The sequence below is a fragment of the Taeniopygia guttata genome, chromosome 1 (assembly GCF_048771995.1).
Source record: "Taeniopygia guttata chromosome 1, bTaeGut7.mat, whole genome shotgun sequence".
Classification (NCBI taxonomy): domain Eukaryota; kingdom Metazoa; phylum Chordata; class Aves; order Passeriformes; family Estrildidae; genus Taeniopygia; species Taeniopygia guttata.
The window spans coordinates 91,854,279-91,878,540 of NC_133024.1; positions in this window are offsets into that span (position 1 = coordinate 91,854,279).

The window sequence follows — 24,262 nt, forward strand, 5'->3', positions numbered from 1 at the left end:
TTTCTGCATTGGTGCATAATAAATACAGAAATTTGCACATACATACATATCATTTGAAAAAATTGGAAGGTGCAGTTGTCCTCTTTGTCTCAGTTATAAGCTTTTTTGCTAAAAGGAATGTAACATTTAGCTTTTAAAGTCAGAACAGGATGTAAGTGGACAGTATTTCAAGGAGAGTGTTATGTCTAAGACTTACTGCCACTGTGAAGTGTTACATCCCTCCTGGGGTCACATGCAGCACAGTCAGTGGCTTTCTAAGAGTCAGGTAAAGTGCTTATGAGTTTAAGTAGCACAGACATTTTTATAAAAGACTTTCATCCCTGCCTGCCCTCCTCCCACACCCAATCTGCATAAGTCTCAAAACTCAGTGAGAAAATTTAACATGTTAGAAAGTAATAGTACAATTAATCTTTCTCAGAAACTTTTCAGTTCCTGTTTGGTTATTACACTCCACCTATGCATATCCCTCCTAATTAAACATTTATCCATCCTAGTTTAACTGTAGCTTCTCATTTGCTCTCCTAAATGTGAAGTTCAGTGTTATGCATTGCTGGATCTCCATCCTGGAGGAAAAGTTAAAGGATTTACAGATGAGGGCTTAGTGACTGATGCAATGGACAAAACAAAAGTCGAGTTGGAAAGGAACACTGAGGATGATGTTATCATAATGATGCCTTGGACTGGCTTTCTAGAACAGAGGCTAGACAGAGTTCAGAGACTAAAATGGGTGTTTATTAAAGGCCTTCAACTGATACACCTTGGACAGTCAAAAGCCTCCTAGAGACTACACCAAAGATGGGCAATGGTCATGGGTTTTTTAGACAGATATAAGTTTGGACTATTTGCATGTCAGAGGTTAACTGTCCAATTACAGCCTCAGTTGCAGGCACACAGTTTGTGCTAGTTGGGAGTGGGGCTGGGCTGAGCCTCGGCCCCATTGGGCACAGCTGTGAGCAGCAGGTGAGCAGCACTGACAGCAATGAGCCATGGAGTGCCCAGGGGCACTGACCAACCACCAAAGGGAGCAGAGGGCACACAGGTGCAGTGCATGAACATGAGAGGTGGAAAATGTACTGCAGAACAATAAAGGGCTGATGCTTGAATCCTTCCCTGATGTCAGTTGTACCCCCCGCCATGACATCAGGTATTGAAGTCATATTCCCTGGTTTGCTTTCATCCCCCCAATTCACTTTTGTTTATAATTTTGGAGCCTGAGTCAGAGGATCTCCTTGGTTCTCAGGCCTGGAAGGATTGTTTTGTCTGACTAAAATGTGAAGAGAGCTTACTAACACTCCATATGGAGTTCAGAGTTATACACTAATGCAGTACAGGGTCTGAAAAAACATAAGTGCTAGAAACTTAAGACATCAATAGTGATAAGTCAAAGCCATGTCTGCAGCAACACTGTGTACACATGTCAGTGCCTCTTGCTAAGGCCAGAGAAGAGGACTTTGAGGCAGCCAGGATAACAGCACAGACTACTGCTTTATCTGTAAGAATGGAAAACAGAAGGCACAAGACTAAATGGGAATGAGCTCTGAGGCCAAAGAGAGAGATGATGGTGGAGTGCCTCCAGATAAATGAGCTTTCTTTCCTTGTCTCTTATATGATATGTGTTCATATTGTGAGCTTGCATGTAAGATCACTGAAAAAAATCATTATGTTCACATTAATGAATTATGTTCTTCATTGCTTCAGCAGTTAAGAGGATAATGACAAGAGACATGAGTGGGACCTTTCTGAGCTGTAACTAACTAGTGAAGAGAAGTATAAGTGAGGAGATCTAAATAAGCCCTTTCAACTCTGATGCTCAGTGAGCTCCTTCAGCTTGAGCCCACCTTGGGTGCTGAACTCCCTCGGAGTACTGCCTAAACTTCTCAGACAATTCAAAGCTAATGACAGCTGCCTAGTACCAACTGAGCAGCGCTTCCAGGGTGGCTTATTCTCTTCCATGGAGCAGCTGCAGACAGCAGTAAGACATGCCCTTTGCCTTCTCTTATGGATGAGCAAACAGTCCTTGGAAGCAGCAGGGCAGGGGGCTGAGTCTAAGCACAGCAGCCATGCTCAGCTGTGCCATCCCCACCAGTAAATCAGAGCCCATAATGCTTGCTGCCTATGGGGAAACAGCATCTTTTTGCTTCCACTCTTTTTACTGAAACACGACTTCTTGTGAGCTCACTTTGTGGATTAATACCTTCTTATAACAGAAGAAGGCCCTTGTATTGTTGACCAAGTTCTTATTCACAACAGTTCTCAAGATACCTACTCCTAGCATTTTTATCAAATGGGAGGAAAAGAAAATAATTAATGCCCATAATTCCTGCTATTTATTTCTAAAAGCAATAGTACAAAAAAAAAAAAAAAAAAAATGGTTCTTCAGTGAAAAGTAAGTTACAGCAGATTTCAATTTGTGAATGTCTTAGCTCACTCTCTCTCAGGGGAGAGGGTTTTTAGCATTCCTGCTTTTGTAAAACAAAATGCACTGATGAGCCAAGAGGCTTAAAACATACAAAAGAATACTGATTTTTTTTCCATTATTCTCTTTGAAGAAGTATTATCATCTTCAAGAAGCATCTAGCAAACCCACTGATCACAGTTGCACTCCACCGTCCCTACCCTCTCATCTATTCTAGCATTCAGTGTTCACAACACTTAACTTCCTTAAGCAAATGGAATTCTTTTTATGGAAAAATGGAAAGTTCTTCTGTATTGATTAGTAAGTCAGTTAAATTGGAAATTCTTCTGCCAACTGACCTCATTTTAAATCCAAGGCATGGAGGTTTTGCTTCATCTTTCACCACTGTTTATTTAAGAATGGCTTATTCTGTCAGTTCCAGTGAGGCTTTCTTGTCTAACTCCAGTGAAAGTGAGAAAAAACCCCACAGGCTTACTGAGTCTGAAGGCTTGTGCAAACAATGCAACCCTAGATGACGATTCATGCCATTTTTAAATATACATCTATAAATGTATACACACAGACAGAAAAATATACACAGCAAGCTCTTAAAAAGGGCTGGGGTAAAATTGCATTTCAGTAAAATCCAGGTTAAAAAAGCCTGACTTAATAAAACTTGTTCTGATAATATCCAGCTTTAGTATTTTCCTTATTATACATATTTTGAAAGTACTTTTCAGAAGGTCTAATTAAAGACACTATAGAGCTCCTGCATGCAGGCCCCAGACCAACTCATGCGTCTCCCCCATGTAGGACTTGGGGCATTCATAGGTTTGTCACTGTTATGCAGACATCTTCATACAGCTACTGATATCCTTTACTGTTTAAAAATAATGAAAATATTTCTAAGAAAGACACTTTCTGGTGGCATGCTCAGTTATGTCCCTTCTCTCACTGTTCTTTAAGAATCTAGCTTGATCAATCTGTTGGCTCAGGTTGCAAAGCTGACTTAAGAGTTCTTCCTTTCCCCACCTTTGGCTGCTCACCACTATTGTGAACAGCAGGTCACTGCCCCCTCAGCAGTGCTGAAGCAACAGTTGCATCTGAAATAATCTAAGATCTATTTTCAGAGACCTTTATAAATTAGTGGGGTTTTTTTGTTGTTTTAGGTTTTAAAACCCAGTTCAGTGGCTGGCTCACCTTCATAGAATTAAACCAGCACAACTGAGGAAGTGATTGGTTAGAGCTATGGGGCAAGAAAAAGCAGCAAATGCAGGAACCTCTTAAATCAGCTGCCACCTGAAAAAAAAAAGTTCCTATAGCTACATCGTTGTGTGATGTGCTGGGGGAGTAGAGGAGTATTTTTATGAATATAACTGCAGTGATTCATGTGTTTGGTGTTCTGGAATGTGTTGAGCATATGGTATTGCAGGCTTTATGTAAGTGACCTTGCAAGTTTGTATTTTTAAATCTATTATGGAGAAACTAATGAATAGGTTCTGATTTCTCCTTCCTACTGGGATAAATCCTGAACTTCTGGTAAGCATATTCTTTGGGGCAGAACCCACAACTATTCCTGTAGGACTAGCATTTCTTTCATCCCAATGGAAAGAGGAGCTCTCCACAACATCTCCTGGGTGATTTTTGCTCTTAGCATATGTTATCTTGTTGGTTTGGTTTTGGTTTTTTTTGTTGTTGCTTTTTTTTTTTTTAAATTTTTTTCCTGTGGGAAGAAATTATGTGAGCCATGTTAGCAATAAAGAGATATACTGCATACAAAGTCCTAACATTTTCCAACAGCACAAATAAACTAGGAATTGTTTTACTGTTCTTGTTCCTTGACAGATGTAAGGCTATGATGATACCAGTGAGTGACAGGCTACCAGGGAGCATTACTCACCCCAGAAAGTCCCTCACCCTTGGTGCTTTGCTGGTGGATATCTCCACTGTGGTCTTTTGGCCTGGCCTCCTGTGGGTGATGTGATGAAGGAAAGAACGTGGTCTGGATCTATAACTTAGCTTGTTGACCAGCTCAATAAAACCCCTCACACCCAGGCAACAGTTTTTACACAGTAAAAGGGCTGACGCCCGAGGCCCAGCTTAATCTTTCTTCTGAGTTTTAGTTTAGCAGCAGATACCCAGTGTGCCATGGCACAAAACATGAGGACCATAAAGGTGCTAATGCTAATGACATACTGTAGGCAAATACATTTCCTCTGTATTGCAGTGAAATTCCTCGACTAGGTGCTTAATGATGATGTACTGTGCTTAACTGGCTTATGAACAGTGTCCTAAAGATGTGATAACTGTATTTTTTCATTATAATAGTTAATTCTAAATATAACATCAAATGGTGCTGAAGTCTTTTAGGTAAAAGGCCTCAATTAACACTTTGTGGAGTTCTGGTCTGCCTTTGGTTTCATATGCAGGGCCTCAGATGCAAAAATTGATCAGAATAGCTCTTTCAAACTAATTATTCTGCTGAGCCATTCTTCAGGCACTCATCCAAAATGTAAATGAGCATGTTCCAGAATAATTACTGTACTCACAAAGCAGGGTAAATATCCCAAGAAGAAATAATTTCTATTCCAAATTAGGCTCCTTTTATAAAGGAGTCATTTGGCAATACTGGAATAGCAAGGAAGTATGGAGAGTGTGTGAAGATTTTGATTACTCATATAATTCTGCTGTCAATAACTTCTCTAAAAAGTCATAGATTTCTACATTTGTAAAGCCATTTGGAGTGTGTGAGGTTTCTACAAGCACATCTACAAAGTTAGATGGTTATGTCAGATATATTTGTACCAAGTAAAAAATAAATTGAGTTTGAGTTCCCAATTTCCATATTTACTATGGAGATAGGGCTTTTTTAATAGTTTGACTACAGCACATCCAATGTAACAAACTAGTTTACTTGCTTGAATGATAAATTGACTAAGGCCCCATTTAGTTGAACGTTTATTTTTGTGGCAGAGTGTGTTCCCATGTCATATCTCCCCATCTGTATGCTCTCCCATTCTACAGCTGCACAGTGAACCAGGATGAGTAACTGGTAACCTAGTAAAACACTCAGAAAAAATACACCTTTTTAATCTGTACTAATTCTTCAGTCCACTTTGGGGACCTTGTTTGTTGCCTCACACAGTTGAACCACACACGGTGTACAATGGGAAATGAAAGGCAGACTGGAGATAGCAACCCATCTTCCTTCTATTTTGTTGGAGCTTTCCACTGCTTTATGTAAGTGTTGGAAACTTTCTGCTGTTAAAGGTGGTAATGAATAATTTACAAATCAAAGATGAGCGAAAGTGTGTGTATATCCAGCAGCTGTCAATCAATCCAAAGGCTCAGTTGTGAAACTGGGTCATATTCCTTCACTACCTTTCAGTATATATATTAATTAGTGTTGTTATTAAAACTATGTTAGTCTTTATTTTTTTTTTTTCCTTATAAGACCCTGTGCTAACTTCTCAATATTCTAGCTTATTTTCCCAAAGGCCTCTCAGAATTTGGTTCAGGTCTCTACAAGTAGCATGGCCAGCTTGAAGTTATAACATTACAGTTCTAATTATTTGCATGCAAAATTAAAATGCAAGAGGATAATTATGCCAAAAAATGTTCTCTTGTCTAGACAAAACCTTTTAAGGTTGTCAGGATGGGGAAAGGCATCTGCATTTGTCTCCAAGACATTCTGCACTCCTACCATGCAGAACAAGCACCCTGAGGACAATGCCTCTGAGACAAGGCAGACATAATGATTATCCCCACATACGCACTAGGAACATTGTTTTTTGACACTGTCAGGCTGACTACTCGTGTAAGGCCAACACATGTAAGGCCAACGTGCTCTGGCTTGTGCTGGCTTTACTTCATACTTAATTTTTGCATCAAAAATGACTGTTGATTATGAATCAGTTTTCTTCAACCAGGCCAAATATTTCAATTGAGAACCAGTCTAGAAATACATGGATATATCAGGTCCAGCCCCACTGTAAATCAAATCTTTAGAGAAGCCTTTAAGATAGAACAGTGAAAAGAACCCTGAAGATGTCTTCTCAAAGGCATCTGGCTAATTAAGGAGCTGAAATTCAAACAGCTACAACCTTAGGAAGTGTTTTGTGAATGTTGGTGCACATCTTTGTGCATGTGCCAAATTTTTGAATGTATAGTTCTTCCATTGCCAGAGATATGAATGTGAAAGTGTCTAATATATAAGCCTTGAGCCAAGCATAAATGAGACAACCAAAAATATCTGGCTAACCTACGACACTTTTTGATATTTCTCTCCAGAAGACATCTATAAGGAACTATATTTTAGGACCAAGGCTTTTTATCGTTCCTAAAGTGTTAGCAGGAAGACCACAGTAAAAAGCCAGGCCAATAAATCATTATGAAAAATCGTTACTGAGCAGACACAGAAGCCAAATTAAAAATAGGACTATCATCACTTTATTAAGAGTCATATTTTTTAAAATGCCCATAGGACAGTGATTCTCTTACTTTGCTCTAGGACTGAATCCTGGTTCTGCACAGAGTTATTCCCAGGCAAGCACACACAAACACTTACAGATGGCTTTATTTTAATATGTACACATACCCTGAACAGCAGAAACTGTACATGCCATATCTTGTGAAACACATGCTGTCCACAAGCTTAAGCAGAGTGCCCAGGAATGTGAGTACAGGCTGTGCAGGTACTGCCGTGACTGTGAGATACCATGAACTGGGTCAGTGATGGGTGGCCATGGTCCAGGGGACAGGGTCACACAACTGACATGTGCATGTGGCCCTGTGAAAGGGGCATCGCAGGGCACTGCAAGTCACATGCTGGGAGGTGCTGCTGCTCTGGGAGAGCCCCTGTGGAGACACAATGACAACTGAGTAACTAAATAATTGGCTCCTTTCCAACTAATGAATGCCAAATGCCACCTGTAGCCTGAAGTAGAAGAGTAACCAGGGCACTGTCCTCTACATGCATCATGTTGGCTTGTGCAGGCAAAACATTAGCTGTGTACAAACACAGGGCAGACAATTTCTGACCTTTAAATCATACCAGAAGACTTTGGTCCTGCTCTGTCTTTATGTAGAGAGTTCTCGAAGGGAAAAGATAACCCTCTGCCCCATAGCACTTTGAGACCATGAACTTTTTAACAGCTGTCTGAATGTGACCCAAAGTGATGAGACATTAGATTATCTAGTACGCAGGACTGCATTCTGAAGAGAATGAGGTAGAATTCTAAGTTGAATTCATCCTATGAGGATGAGACATCAGTAATAGTAGACAAAAAGACTGAGATTGTACCTAGGAATCAAGGATTTCCCGGTGAGATAGTGGGGCTGGAAGACAGGGGTGTTAATTGCTCTTGTTTATTTGGTGGCCATCTAACCTGTTTCTTACAACAATGAGTGGGTCTTACTGTTATCTCATATTTGCTGTGCTGTTCATTGTTACACTTTCACAAAACTGGTCAACAGTAAACATTATAGAAACTTCCTGCTCTATGATAGGAGTCATAAGGAGGCACTATTACAAGTTGGGCTAAGATGTGAGACAGGATTTAGGGATCAGAACCCCTAAAAATTCAAATGTACATGACCAAGCCTGCAGTTTTAGATTGCCATTTAGCTGCTGCCTTGACTTGAAAGCATGGAAAGCTTTGCTCCTGTTTCCAGAACAATTTCTATATGTCAACCCATGGCTATTTTATTTAAAACAGTGGACTAAAGGGACTGGAATCCACAAATACTCTCTTGTGCCTTCAACAATAGGCCAAAGAGTAATTCTTCTGTCTGTATTACATACTCGTCTCTAGTCCTTCCACTTCTGCTGTAGCCCCTGCTTTCCCTCTTCACAGTGGGGTAAAGAAAAGGTAGATTGTGATCTTAGTGGAGACCAGTAGCAACAACTTCTGGAAAAAAGCCCCTGAAGTAATCTGACAGAATCCCAACTTGGCTTAGGGAGCTGAGAAAGGATAGACCTTTCTTCTCCCCAACACTCACACACATTTAGTAGGACAAAAGTCTTAGCCTGAACCCCAAGCAACTAGTGGGAAAAGCTAGGGGAGGAGTTGGGCTGTAGAAATGATTGCAGTACACTTGCCTAGACAAACACATAAAAATTAAATGGGAGAATCAACTGTGCTGATCGAAAGGCTGTAGAGAAATCCAGAAATACTGGTATGATAGCAGGATTTTCTCAGCATTAATTGTCCCCAAGCAGGTATGTCATAACAAAAACCAGGTGAAAGTTTAACTCCATCAAAAGCTGAAGATGGGGAAAAGTTCTATGACACAATCATCTCAGAAATTCTGCCTACCAGCACTTGCATTGAAAAGAAAAAGGACAAATGTGAGCTTGGGATGCTCAAGAAATACCATTGTTTGACTACCTTTGAATTTGCTTTATCCCTTCATTTCAATCCTGTTGGAGCAGATGAGGCACAAACTTCCTTGGATTCCTTGAGGAAAGAAGACGTCACAAGTGTTTGCGATGCTTGCATGGGGGAACACATGGTAAGGCGGAAAGCTGGAGCACAGCCACCCAAGGAGTACTTTTGCAGGTGCTGTGCAAGCAGTATCACATCACTGCCAGAGCAGCACATGCCTCAGGGCAGTCTAGTTCAGGCCCTTTACCCACAGCCCCTTCCACCAATCTTCTTCCCTTGCCCTTCATGGGGGATGAAGAGCCCTGGGTCTGCAGGGATTACCTCAAGGGGTAGTCTGGAGACGATATCAAATTGTGTTGCTTCTGCTTTCTCTCACAGCTGTTGTGCCTTGTTCCTCTTCTTGCTTCCAAGCCAACAGCAGCCTCACCTGTTGTCAGTATTAAGGCTCTCAAGCTCTTTAAGCTCTTTGCTGAAAGATGCTCCCCAAGTGTCAGATCCAATCGTGCCTGAGCCACACTAGTGAAGGTGCAACCCCAATAATAGTATGCAGAAATTATACTGAAGTGATAAATACTTCAATGATTAATCATTAGTCATATGATTTGCTGTGATTAACCAAACTAGAATAGCACTGCTATCCTGATTCAGGCTCTGAAAGGAAGTAAGCTGATTGCTGCAGCATCTAAAGGCTGGCAGCTGCCCCATGGCCAGCCCTGCCTGGGTTTCAGGGGGCTCTGTCCATTTGTCCTGCCTTTGGACTGCATTGCTGACACTTTGGCACACCATTTCCTGGGAATTTCTGGAGACAGACCCTAGGATCTGTCATTTCTAGACTGTAAGGTAACCCAGTGTCCAGAGAAACCTGGAGCCAAACTTACTCTCAGTAGTAATGTGTTTGCTAACAGTTTTCCAAACAGCGTTACTGCAGGTATTTTTACTGTACACTCTGCTATCAGTGGGCATCTCCCACAAAGCCAATAGAGACCTGGTGAGTGCAATGACACTGCTAATGACTGATCAGTGGAACTGAGAGACAAGTTATAATGGCACCACCCTTTCAGAAAACAGCAGCAGCAAATTTGGCTGTTGCTTTCTGACACTTCAGTGTGTGGATCCTGCTAACTACTGAGATTGGTAGGGAATTGAATCCCATCATTAGCTGGACTACAAGTCCACCTTTTCCTTCACTAGTTGCAGCAGCCTCAAGTCTCAAACTTCTGTAAAAAACATGGGAAGATCCTTGAAGGCCAAGTTGTGAGCAGTTAAAATGCTGCAATGCATGTGTGTATTTAAATACGTGTGTGTATGTATGAAAATGTGCCTGTGGTGGGGACAATTATATCAGCACAGTAACAGGAAAATAGATGGCCTTTATTGTTTGAGTACAAGCAGTTCTTTAAGTAATTGCAGAGTTGTGTAACAGCATGGAAATTTAAAGCTGAGCTCTGTTTGCTCTAACCAATGCAAGGCTGGCACCCTGTCAGTTCTGACTCAAGCAGCACATTGTAACACTTCAGCCTATGGAGCTGTGTGTCACAAGGAGAATTATTTCGTACTCCATTCTCTTACTTATGGATGGAGCAGAGCACAGGCAGCAGAATGGATTTTTTTTTTTCCTGGTGAATTGTGGGTTTCTATTTGCTTTCACTGGAATGCTTTGTAATAGAATAGACTGCCAGACTGGCTTTCTTACAAAATCACCTTACATGAGTAACACTGCTGTTTCTAGAGAGGAAATATGCTTTACACAGTACTCTCTACTGTAAGCATTGGTGAGGTAATGAGGTCATAGAAATGAAAAAAATTTAGAGATTTAAGGATTTAAATTTCACTCTTGACCAATGTGAAGAAAATAACTCCCCCTATCTTTCTTTCTGCTTTTCTGCAGAGAGGTCTGCAGTCACTCTTAGTGAACACCCCTGAAGAAGCAATAGAACTGAAGCAGCTGTGATTTCATCCTCATTTTACCTCTGTGAAGTATTATTGCCCAGACCTTTATAAAGCTTTGTGATAGTCCAAAACTTGTAACACTAGCAGTTTACACTGTTGTGTTTGGGGGTTTTTTTGGTCAGATTCTATTTAAATCTTTATTTTCAGAAATAGCAAGCATCTCATGTTAACTTTTGCCCTGAATAACAAATGTTTTTTATTCATTCATGTATTGTCATAATTTTAAAATCTCTTTTCCTCTCTTATGTTGTGACATACAATACTCATGTATGTCATAACTGGCTGCTTAATTTGGTGTTCAGTTCAGAAAACAGTTAACTCTTTTTTCCCCTCAAGAGTAGCTGAATAGGCTACTCCTCCTTTCCTCTCCCTGTGTTCTGACAAAGGCACTTTCTCTCTCTTTCTTCAATGTAGCTCCCTTCTCTGATAGATGGGAAGAAGAAGATGGGATGAAAAAGATGGGAATGAAAGAAATACTTTGTGACTTCTCTCTTGCTGAAGTACTTGAAGAAACATTCTGTGGGTAGTGATTTCTGTAACCCTGTGTAATCATTCACCAGATTCCACTTCACCTAGGGAAATCTTCCAAGCAGCAACAGAAGGAGACATGCCAAACTACAGAGCTTGTCATGGGCATCAAGAAACAAGTAGTCTTATCCAAAAGTGCTTTCAACTAAATGTTAGGCTCCTTCTGTTTTTAAATTCATTATGCATCATTGCCCACATTCATACAGAAATCTTATTCTCTGAAGGCCTGAAATCTTAAATCTCCTTGAAGTAGACCTGCATGCAAAAGGGACAGGTGTTACCTTTGACAGTGGAATTTCTGGATCGTTTGGGTACTGTAGATATTTTTGTGTAAGAGTTACAGCAATAAAGGAGGTTACGCTCTACTTCAGGCTGTCAACAGTATAGAAGAAAAACAAGGCTAAGATAAAAACCATAATTCTCTGTACTTTGGAAAACACTGAAAGAATTGGACATTTTCAGTGTGCCACAGTGTTTTTGAATATTGTTCTGATGCACTGCTTTATAGTCCCAAGTAAGTAATACTACAGGTAAATGATGCCAGAAATTAAAGTCAGATTTCTTATGGGAATGTTTGATAAACATGGATTATTTGCACTACCAGTCCCACAGAATTATGTTTCAGAGGATATTTTAAAAACTGACTTCAAATAATTTTTAAGTGGTTGTTGCCACCTGTGATAATATGTAAGAGTCTCTCAGTCACAAAACATCCTGAAACTTATTAAGAGTTCAATATATTGACTTCAGCTGAAGACTGTTTGAATCTTGGCTTTGACTTACATTTAGAAATAGATTTAGCTGGGAAGTGGCCATTGTTCCAGCTGCACACTGCTCAAAGTTCAACCATAATAACAAAGAAGTTTAAATGGGATTGACATCCGATCCTCCAGTGCTATAATTTCCAGCGTGATATATAGCTGTATGATTAGCATTCACATGGCCACACTGATGCCTACCAGTTTCTGTTTATGGCTGTAGGACAAATTGTAAACAGGTAATTCAGATATCTGTCCTGCTCAGCCCCTGCTGGGAGATGGATGGGACAGTTGTGAGTGCTGCCTCAGCCATCCCAGCTGCACTGGCCAGTGAGCCCAAGACAGTGCTTACAGCAGTGCTGCAAGTTTATTGGAGCTGGAGGAGTCCATGTGTGTTTCTACAAGCTCCGTTCAGAGATTGAGTTCCCAGACAGGCAAGTAGATAAGTCCCAGTTGGTCTAGAATTAGGGTTGGCAGTATATTTCAGAGTCCTAATTGGTAAAATCATTGCATCAAAGATGCTGATTAAAACAAAATAAAACAACCCCCCCCCCAAAAAAAAAAAACAAGTAGAAAAGTAAGAAAAGAAACAGTGAAATATTTGACAACAACTGATGGTGCAGGTGACTCAGGTGCTTCTCCTGCTTCTTTTTTCTTTTCCTAGAGAGTCCTGTTCAGGCTGTAAGATAGCTCTGGGCTATGTCCTTTCAAATCACACCTACCAGTCATTCCTTCCTCACTTATTCATTGTCTCATCACTCATCTGCTCCCATCTATCCATTTGCTAATGTCATTCACTACCTACTTAAAAATTACTTTTCATTCACTTACTGAATGAAGGACTCAGATAGCTCAAGGAGTTTTATCTTCAGTTTTAAACTTATTTTTCTTGCACTCAGGAAGACTTCCTCCTAGAAGTGAATGTGCAGAAACCCGGGGAACTTAGAAGGAGCTTACTCCTAGCACAGTTTTCACTCCCCAGAAATGTCATATAGCTTTTGACCTTCTCTATTTTCCTCCCTGCTGCCATTAGAACATAAGAAACTCCAGAGGAGCAGGATGAACTTCTCTGCTTCCACAAGAAGCACTCGAGAATTTCTCACTCACCACATTTACAGAGCATGTGCTGAGCTCTGAAATGCACCAGACTTAATTTATCACCAAGGCTGGTCACAAAAATAAATCACACCATTTTTAATTAATCATGTTTGAGCTTAAATACTTTCTGCAGTTTGTACCCTGGTCTAAATTATTTTACAGGCAAACCCCCAAGCCTTCAAAATGAAATGTTTAGACTTTGAAATCTGACATCAACATTTTTGATGAGGAGAGTTCCAAAGTATCTCTTGTCACAAAGAAATTTCTAGTACTTAACTGACTCCACAATTCCAAAACTTTAGATAATACTTCAGCTTACAGAGCTTTGTAAATTTGTGCTTCTCTCACACATTATACATTTCCCTTACATATAGAAGATTCTCAGTTTTTATTAGAAGTTTCCTAGCCATCATCATTATTAAAAATGCCCAATGCTATAAAATATGCATAAATGCAAAGAACTACATATCTATCACAAGTAAAATTTGATGTTTAAGCCAATCGTATTCATTTTTTCTTGATTCTTGACTTCTGTGTTTGGAAACACTATATAAAAACTCACTAAAATTTTACATTTTCTTCTAATAACCTTGAAATCTTACTTTTTTTTTTTTTTTTTCTGCTTCTAGGTACAAAAAACTTTTCAAATCTGTGAAAATCTCAGTTGTAACTCACCTTTCTTCACCTCATTTCCTAGTGAGATTAATTTTTTTTTTTTTTTCATATCTTGCTTCCAGAGGACTTACCTGAATAAAATAAACAGGTCAGCAAAAATATTATTTGACTACATATTTGAGCTCAAGAGAAATTTTCTTGGAGATTTAAGACAGTGAGAGACAATATCTTGACAATTTTATTTTGCTTTGCATGTGAGGACTGCAGTATTTTACCAGAAGCAGGTAAATCACAGGTTGAAACTTTGAGGCATTGAAAAATTTGAGCAGACATTGTCACAGGAGCCATGTAGGAGGCTGTGGAGCAGCATCCCTCTGAACCTGAGCTCAGCACCTCTCTGGGCTCAGGCAGCAGAGAGGGAGGTCATTTTTAGCTCTCCAAGGGAGCTCCTGGCTGCTGGGGAGAGCTGGAGCAGGAGCCTGGCTCTGCTCCCTGGCTGGGCTCACACAATGGGCCCAGGAGGGCTCTGCCAGCTCCCCGCTGGTGTCTGGCTGCTGGCAGATGTAAACAGCTCCTTAGCTGGAGGGTGACCATGGTGTTCAAAGCCAACACACATACACACACAATGAATATTTTTACTCCCTCATATAAATTGTTAGACATTTGCTGCCAATTATTTGCTAGAAGTTAAAGCTTAAAAGCTTTCTGCAGTTCTTTTCTAGCTTTATTCCTCCTCCCCCTCCCCTCATAAAAAAAAGAAAAAAGTTATCAATCTTCTTTTGTCTCTGAGCATTTCACAGTTTACTATTAATTAAGGTAATATCTGGCTGCTGGTACTTTGTTTATATGACAGGAAGAAAATTTTTGTCTCCCCAGGCAAATGTTCTACTTCTCCTGTTAGCAAAAGGGGACCTGATCCCCTAAAGGCAGGAGTTCTTCTGACCTACCTTATCTCAGCCCTCAGGATGAGCACAGCTGGCATATTGCTGCTACCAGGAGCCTTGTCTGAGACAAGAACTGCAGGAATAGGACAAAGTTTGTCCAAAAAGTGAAGAGACAAATACACTTCTTTGGCACCTCTGTTGAAGCCTAAGGGCATTAAGCGCTACATGAAATCCAAAGTGCTGATTGACATTTTGCTGCTTGTACAATTGGACATTAGCCAGGACAGGAATCTGGCACTCAGTTTCCACTTCCTACAGGAAACAGGGAAAAAACCTTTAATTTAATAGAACATTTCTCACTTACTGCTACCTTTCCCGGTTGAAAGAATCTCTTACACTCTGTCCTAGAAACACTTCACACACAAAATCACACAGAGTGACTAGGTTGGAAAAGACCTTCAAGATCACCAAGTCCAACCTGTGTCCTAACACTTCAACTAAAACATGGCACTGGGTGCCACATCCAGTCTTTTCTTAAACACATCCAGGGATGGTGACTCACCACCTCCCAGGGCAGGCCATTCCAATATTTTATCACTCTTTTTGTGAAAAACTTCTTCTTAATATCCAACCTATATTTCCCCTGACACAGTTTGAGACTGTGTCCTCTTGTTCTGACATTTGTTGCATGCTTCTTCCTTTCTCTCTAAAATATAAATTATGGTGTTTTGACAGAGCTTCTGTCTATTTCAGAAATCCAGTGACTTCAAGTTGTTTCTGTCCTTCCTGGCATTCTCACATCATGGTAATTACAGAAGTCTAAATTTTTAATTTCTTGCCTAATTCTGCTGTCAACATGCTGGAATAAAGACAACAGATTTAGAAGGCCTACTTAGTATTTTGACATATTAAATACACCTGTTCTTTGAAGTTAAGGGGAATAGGTTTTTGAATCATCAAGTCACTTGAAATTTCATACAAATAGTATCTTCATGGTCTGCAGAATTTATTTGAACTCATATTCATTGTTTGGGGTATTTTTGTTTTGTTTTTGTCTGAGATGGAAGGTGGCCTTTTCATTTTGTTTATAATACTACTGCTGTGAACTTACTACCAGCCAAGTACTAAAATTAAAACAACACACAAAACATGTACACAGAGCTCACTGCAGGGAGAATATTTGATTCCAAGTCTGTGTAGACATGGAGAGGAAAAGGGACTAAAATTTGCAAGTTAGTCTTGTGGCATAATGCTGTACACAGGTGTGCTCCCTAAATGCTGCCTGCCTTGAGGATGGGTTCAGCTGTCAGCACTCCAAGTGTATATTTTCTCTAGGCAATACTGTGTTTGGCTTGCATCAATGGCTATTGACCAATGTATTTAATCTTTATCGCCTTGTGATTGGGTTATAGATAGAACTTGCTGCCAAAATGATCTTCCTACCTCTCCCACATAAATCCATGCCTGTATCTCATGACTATTCCCGATTTTCATTCTGTGATGTCATTCATTTTAAACTTGAAGGTGCACATTTTCCACCAAAAGTGTTTGCTCAGTTTTTCTGCTGAAGTCTGTCACTGAGGCAACAAGGAGCTCCAAGAATTCACTGCAGAAAGGAGGGGTTAATACAATGGAACAAACCCCTTTATTAATTTAAGCTTCTGTATCAGTTTCTGGGCCTTTTATACTGCTTAGGCTTTTGCTGCCTGCCAACTGTATCTCTAATTGAAGTTTGAAACATCAGAGGAGATGTCCGTAACCTCAGCAGCATTACTCTCAGCTGGAATGAGCGGAATGTTGGCTCTGCATGGGAAACCATGGCTCTCCTCGTTAACTCCTACTGATAAAGCACTGCATGAAAGCCACGCGTGCATCTCATACGTAAATTTGGTTTTGCTGTGTTTGAACTGGAAACTATCACAGCTCAGTGATCTTTCATTTGTTTGCAAAAAAAAAAAAAAAGTAAATAGGGGGATCTGTGGGCCAATGCACAGCAGAAATTTTACAGCCTGGTGCAAAATAAATTGCAGAAACTTTTCTTTGGATTCTCTTCTGTTGTCTAAAGGAAATAAATAAAATAAACCATTTATTTTTTTCACCAGCTGGTTTTCAAAGCACCTCCATATTTAAATGTGAACTATAGACCTTTAACTAAAACATAAAATTCTTGATTATAAAAGCATGAAATATAAGAAAGTTTATTCCATATTGGTGAAAAATTCTGTGTAAATCCATATTCTTTCTTGGGATGGTGGGTAAATAGTTGCGTGTCAGTGACTGTTTAAGGGCTATATACATAGAATTTATTTTCCACTGAAATCACTGTGAAACTAACTTTACTTAATGATTAGGTATTTACAACATTTTTCTAAGGAACACATTAAATCTCTGCCTATATACATAGGTATTTCTGCATGCATATATACAGGACATTGCGAAATAAATGGTTTCTGGGAATAAATATGGAGTGACCACACTATTTACATATCATGAGGCTGCATATTTTGAGAATGCGCAAATAAGTATGTCAGAAATCTATTACACAAATGATGGGCATGTGTTTGTGAATTTTTTTTTATATAGTTTACTTTTTAATGCTTGTGGTACATCTCTATCAGCAGGTGCAAAGTGAAAGAATTAGGTTTTGTCTTGCTGAGATCTACTGTGGTTCCAGAACTGTATATCTACATTGCATCTTCAGAACAGAACAGCATATATGATGGACTAGAACAGAATATTTCAGTTGGAAGGGACCTAAACAATCTTCCAGTCCAATTGCCTACTCTTCAGCCAGTTCCTTGTCCTGCACACTATGGACCCGCTCATCCCATAGCTGGACAACTTGTACAGAAAGATGATATGAAGGACAGTATCAAAGGCCTTAAAAAATCAACATAAACTACATTCTCCACCTTCCATTCATCCACTAGATGAGTGATCTTACTAGAGATGGATATCAAATTAGTTAAGCAGGACTTTCCCTTTGTGAGCCCACATTGGTTTGTGCCTGTTAATTATATTATTATTTAAATGCCTTCCAGTAGTGCCCAGAAGGACAGTGAGGTTTGTGGCCTGTGGCACACACAATCCATGCGTGGCAGGTGACTGCTGGAGGACCTTGAGCTCACACTTCATGTGAGGTGCCCTGAGTGGTGGCCCTCTGTGTTTCTTCAACCTTTATTACCTCTGCAGGGAAGCTGCTTTGGACATGGCTGATGTGCTCTGTTGTAATTCACTAGCACAGAAGCACAGACAGCATTTTTGTGTTCCTCATTCATTCTGTCACCAGCCTTACAAGGATGTCTGTATATGTGATATAGTCCACAAATTCCCCAAGTCATATCAATGATAATATTGTAATATATAATATTATACACTTATATATAAATGGCATAATACAAAAGCAACATATATACCCCTAAGTATGTGCATAGTAATATATTTGCCTTTTCCAACTCTTTTAAAATTAGTACAGAGAAAGTCTTTCTTCTAAAGTCATATTTTTACTTCAATGCAAGGTCTTTCCGCTCTGTCCAGAGGAACTGTGTGCTGTTAGGTGGCAAGTACCACTGGAAAGCTGCCCACTGACTTCTTTCAATTAATGATATGAAAATAAGGGTTTTTCACAAAATGTGTTGTTTATTTTGCTTCAGCGATTGTCAAAAAAAATCTTTATAATTTATTATGATAACTAGATAGCAAAAAAAGCCCTATGAGTTCAAAAGATGGACCTGTTTGTTGGAGCTTCAGAAAAAGGCTGTGTGAAACGAATGTCAATACTCAATAATTTATGACATTGTAAGGTGATTTTGTTTCAGTATTCAAATGCTGTTGTTGTATGTCAAAATCTTTCAAGATCATGTGTTCAGAAGTTTCTTAAATAGGTGTATATTTCAACGGGGAGAGGGAGTATCAATTTTCAGAAAAGCTAAAAGGATTCTTTAAAATTATTATTATTATTATTATTATTATTATTATTATTATTATTATTATTATGCCTCAGTTTACTAAAAAATACCTACCATAACTAAGACAAAATATCTGCAAGATTTCGGTATAATAAAAGTAGAGACAAAGATTTAGCTATTTTAACTTGGAAAGAAATCTATAAACAAGAAAAATCTGTAATGTAGTAATTGACTTGCTGTGGAATTATTCATGTCTCAGTTGTGTGTGAAGTACAGATAGGAGATATTCCAGAGCACAGCACACAATGTACCCTGCACTGTAAAACAGCAAAAGTCTTTAGGTCAGAAAAAGCTTATGAGATTGGCATAAATACTTTCACTACTGCTATGAACAACCATTCTGGTTATTAAGCTTGCTGTAATAGTAGCTCCCACGCTCACTGGAAACTGATGCCTCTCATGTGATGAGAGGTAATCCTGAAGATGCTGACACATGCCAGGTGACTAGATGCAGAGCGTAAAGTGTCCCCCACCAGCTCCTCTGCCTCATGTGACATTGGTACCCTTTAAAAGAATTTCAGTGATATATTTTGGTTTGCATTTTCTCAAATGTACGCGTTTTTTCCCTTCTAAAATCTACCTCATAATGACCAAACTAAGTAATTAGTTTTTCTACCAAATGCGAAGAGAAATTTTGATATCGCAAAGTGGAAATGCTTATCACAATTCACTTTGTCTCTTAATAATTGTTGGTTTTCAGCAAAGAAGGGAGAAGAGAGATAAAGCTTTCTCTGATGGTCTCATCTAGTAGATAGCTAAGACATTTTTAAAAGAATAATTTAATGAAGTGCTATTTAATATTATTAAGAATTTAAGTAATGGTGTTTAAATTGCTGCTCAGCTCCAAAGACAGCAAATAAAATCCTGGTATGTCAGCTACAAACTTGGAGGTGGTTTGGAGGACGAGTTTTGGGAAGACATGTCTAGACTTCCTTGTAGAGATAGACTGTATCACATGAACCATTATTCAAGACTAGGACCTTTATCAGCCACTGCAGTTTTATTTCAGGACCATTGAAAGTAGTCCAATAAGTTCTCTGTAAAATAAAATATTTTTAAATTATAATCAACAGTAGATTCAAATTATGCTGTTCACAGATTGTGAAAGGAAAGACTGAGATGTTGTCTGCGTCTAGTCCTTGGAAACATTTAAACTGCTTGCCGCAAACCATCATAAAAGGCATAGGGCAGCCTGCAAATAAAATTAAAAGGTTAAAACAGACAGATTTGATCCTAAAAGTTTGGGTGACTTCTCTCAGACTCTTGCGAGCTTTTTTAATTTCCAGATGCTAGTTTGAGAGGACAAAATATAAGTGCTTACCCACATATTTCAGGTCATTTTAGCTTTCTCTCTCCTCCTTCTCTAACGAAGTTACTTGGTTAACCTACTCCTGAGGCCCTCCTGAAGTGACCTCATGTCTGTCTGAACCATATACACTTTAAAATACATTAATTTCTCAACAGTTCAGTCTATCCTTGTCATTACTCTGTATCACACTTCCTCAGACATGAAACTTTTCTAGCTTCTGCCAGTTGCCATACTTCTACAGGAGTTACTGTGAGGAACCAGCTTTGGTGATGTACAAGGGCACCATCTCCTTCTAGAGTATCTGAAAAAGCAGTGGAAAACCAGGTGCTTTTCTACTAGTCCTCTGTCTACCTGAATTTCTAGCTTTGTGGATCTGGCACCTTTCAGATGGCAATTCATTGTGTGGGGAAGTGAGCACGTTGTTTTGGTTTCTGAAGCCTTCTTTCTGCTCTGCAGTCAGCATGTTCCTGCTCCCAGGGGACCATGGCCAAACTGGTGACTTCTGAAACAAAAGGGACAAGCTCCTGCTTGAGGCCTGGAAAAATACTCTCAATAGGTAAGTCCTCAAGTGCACAAAAACATGGAAAGAAAAATTCCCTTCCCAGAGCTCCAGGTCACCAGTTCCTGACAGCTTATGCCTTTTTTTTCTCTAATCTTGTCACTTGGGGTAGGTTCTGAATGAGCAGATTGTTGTAAGTGGGTATGGGTGAGATGAGCAGGAATCTGTATGTAGACCCTCAGCAGAAAAATAAATTTACTGAACTGTTGTCTGCATCTGTGTACTTAAAGAATTAAATCTTTAGCAGATATGGATTAATATGAAGTCTTTGAAATCTAGAAACTGCTCCCATTTACACTACACAGGAAACTTGTCCTTGAGCATCTTGCTCCTTTTGTTCTCCTGGATTCTTATTAGTATCTTGCAATTCAATTTTAATAAATGTTAGCAATACACAGTAATCTGACTATAAAAATTGTCACCATAACTTTTAGCAAAACAAGCCCTAATTTTTGAGATACAGACAACATTTAATACTTACTGAAGCTGATGGGAGCAAACAGTATAGCATTTCATAAAGTAGTTGGAGATTTTTGTAACCAAAATGATCCATTTTATTTTATTCTATATATTTTTTTTGTAAAAATCTGCCTTACATAATTGCCTACTTGGCTTCATGACTCACACCAAGGAAACTGAGAGCACTGTTCTTAATGACTAATAAAACTATGTTGAGCTTTTCACTGATAATGGAATGGGGTTTATGGTGCTCCCCATTCAGTATACTGGAGTTCCTAAAAGTAACTTTTAAACTGAACCTAAACCAGTAGTATTACCTTGCAGCTAAATTTTGATGTAAAATATATGTATTTGGACAGTACTGCCAATTTTTTTCTAGTTATAAATTTAGAAACACAGGATATCCCATGCTTTGTATAAATCTTATTAATTATGAAGTTCCTGGAAAACTGGCTTAAATCCACAGCTTCTAGGTAACAAATAGTTCTCACTTTGCTTCTAGGTAACAAATAATTCTCACTTTGTTTTTCCATGTATAAGGAAATATAATTTCTGCCATCTGTTTCAGCAATCAATTTATTTTGCAGTAACTTCAGCTGTTGTCTGCAGTGACTTCAGTTACAGCTTTAAAAACTCTCTGATAAGACTTACCAGTAATACACTGTAGGTTTTAATTTCTTTGTTTTATTTATGGACCCCATTACTTTTCTACAATGTTTTTTTAATGCCTACAAGAAGAAACTGATACCTGTACATGAGAAAAGCGGATTAAAACACAATTTCTTGCTTAGGAAAGACCAAAATCCATGAAGAATAATCTTTATACTTCTTTTCCTTTAGGAAATTTTTTTTTGTAACTAATGAATTTTGGTGTGTTAGTCTTTGACAGTTTATTCTGAGATGTTATTTAAAGGTCTGAATTTTTAAAAAGAACTTGTGTTTTTCATTATTTTTATTTGCCTAAATTGAATATCTGAGAAGGCACCCAAGAGGTTGAACACAAACTAAAAATCCTGCAGATAAACTGTTTGTAGTGTGAAACCATGACCCAGAAATCACTTGTCACTCTAGACATTGCAGTCCTTCCTGTTCCAGAATTTGGAAAATCATCCTGCTCTGTTTATTCCACTTCTATGAGTCAGTTAAATTATAGTCTTTGAACTCCTCATACAGTACCCTTACAGAACTGTTGTTCACTGGATCTTCTTTTCCATTATGACAGCATTGTTTAGATCTGATAAAAATGTGGAGGCACTGCAGGCAGGCAAATACTGTCATTCCCTTCTGTAACTGTTCTTTGAGGCTGAGGGTGTAGATTCATTCCTCCAAAAAGATACAGGCTGTACCTGATCAGAATTTGGCAATTACTTCTGTGCAAAAAAAAAATTACAGTGTGATCTTTGTATTTTAAATTCTGGCTTTGTTATTTATATATCTGTTAGCTGTGGGTGAAACTGGAATGAGAAAAGTGATGATTTTTATTAATGGGGTAAAGGCATTCATGATCAGAAGCAGGAGTTGGACAGTCACATTTCTGGCCCTCAGTACAGGAGGAAAAATTGCATTCTGTGGCATCCTGTGCTAGAAGGAAACCTGTTATGTCTGTAGCTCTCTGGTAAATTCAAGCTTAATTAAATATTTCTGGAGAGTCATTCACTGTCAAATGCTTCCACTGGGAGCCCAAATACATGAGGAATTACATAGCACTTTTGTCAAAAGATAATACATGGGGTTCTAATTGGTCTATGGCAGTGACAATCATAACCTTGTTAAAAAATAACCTTTTTTTAAGCAGGATTAAGAGCATGTGAATGTGTCTGCCCATAAACATTATCCACTATCAGCAGTCTTCACAGGCAGACATTCAGAGAAATCACAAATCTTGACTTCTTTTTCTCCATTCAACATGACTGATATTTTAGCTTAGATTGTACTTAGTTCTATCCTAGATCAGGCTAGACTGTAAACCACAACTACTTGTGGGTCTGTGGCTAGTCAAATAATAATTACTTGGAAAGTAAGAAATGCTAATTTCCTGGCACTTTTTTTTTCTTCTCAAAGGAACATAAGGTCTTATCTTTTCCTATTAAAGAGAGACGCTTCGATTCTTCTCATAGTCCCAAGGATGTTTTGATAGCAAAAGTCAAATTATTACACTGTATCATTGCTATAAGTTAGAAAATGTCTTAGATTTTTATTTATGTGGATTGATAGGGTGACTGGGATAAGATTGTTCTTTATGAGAAATAATGAAATAATATTTTTAATCTGACAAAGTCATTATTCAAGCTGATGACATATTAGCAATTATTTTGGCAGTTCTTTGATCAACCCATAAGAAATAGTATAGTATGTTCAATTACAATTTTATGTACTGTTGATACTTGTACTATAAATAAGGAATTGCATGTAGGTCACTCAACTGTTTGGTTGTAAAATAGTTTATTTAACACACTGATGTCATTAAATTATTATTCCAGATCACTGGGTAAACACACTGGGTGATCACTGGGTAATTTTAAAAGAAGGACTCATCCTTTCATGGAATCAGCTTCTAATTCAGCCCATGAATTCCTTTAGTTCCAGATCTATTTTAAGCAAAATATAAAGGGCTGCAAGTATGTTTCTGTTGCTTACACTTCTCTGTGTGAAATTCATGGAATCATAGAATGGTTTGCATTGGAAGGGACTTAAAAAAATCATCCAGTTCCAACAACCCTACCACGGTCAGGGATGTCTCCCACTGGATCAGGTTACTCAGAGCATCATCCAGCCTGGCCTTGGACATTTGCAGGGATGGGGGTCTGCAGCTTCTCTGGGCAGCCTGTTCCAGTGCTTCACCACGCTCAGAGTAAAGAAGTTGTTCTTAATATCCAATCTAATTCTACTCTCCTTCAGTTTAAAGCCACTGTACTTCGTCTTATCTCTACATGCCCTTGTAAAAAGCCCCTCTCCAACTTTTAGTATTCATTCAGATATTAATAACTTGTTTTGGCAATCCAGTTTCTGGATTCTGACCTGAAGCCTTCTGAAAGCATAAGAAGGGCAGTCAGGTCTCTTGATATTGCATAACAAAAGTGGGATAGGAATGAGTAACTGGCCTGAAGTGCATGTGCTCACTCTGACCTGTAGCCACATTGCTTCAGGTTAGTCTTCTTATACAAGACTTGCCTTAACAAGCAAGATGTGACAGGCCAGTGCAGAGCTGGGGAGTGAACTATCAAATCACTGTGGCAGTGATTAAGATCAGGGCTAGAACTCACTCCCTGAGTCTTGCTTATTTAGCCAGGTGTGCCTTCACCGAGCTCCTCGAGATTTGGGTTAGACATCTGCAGTAGTGATGTTTGTTGTTG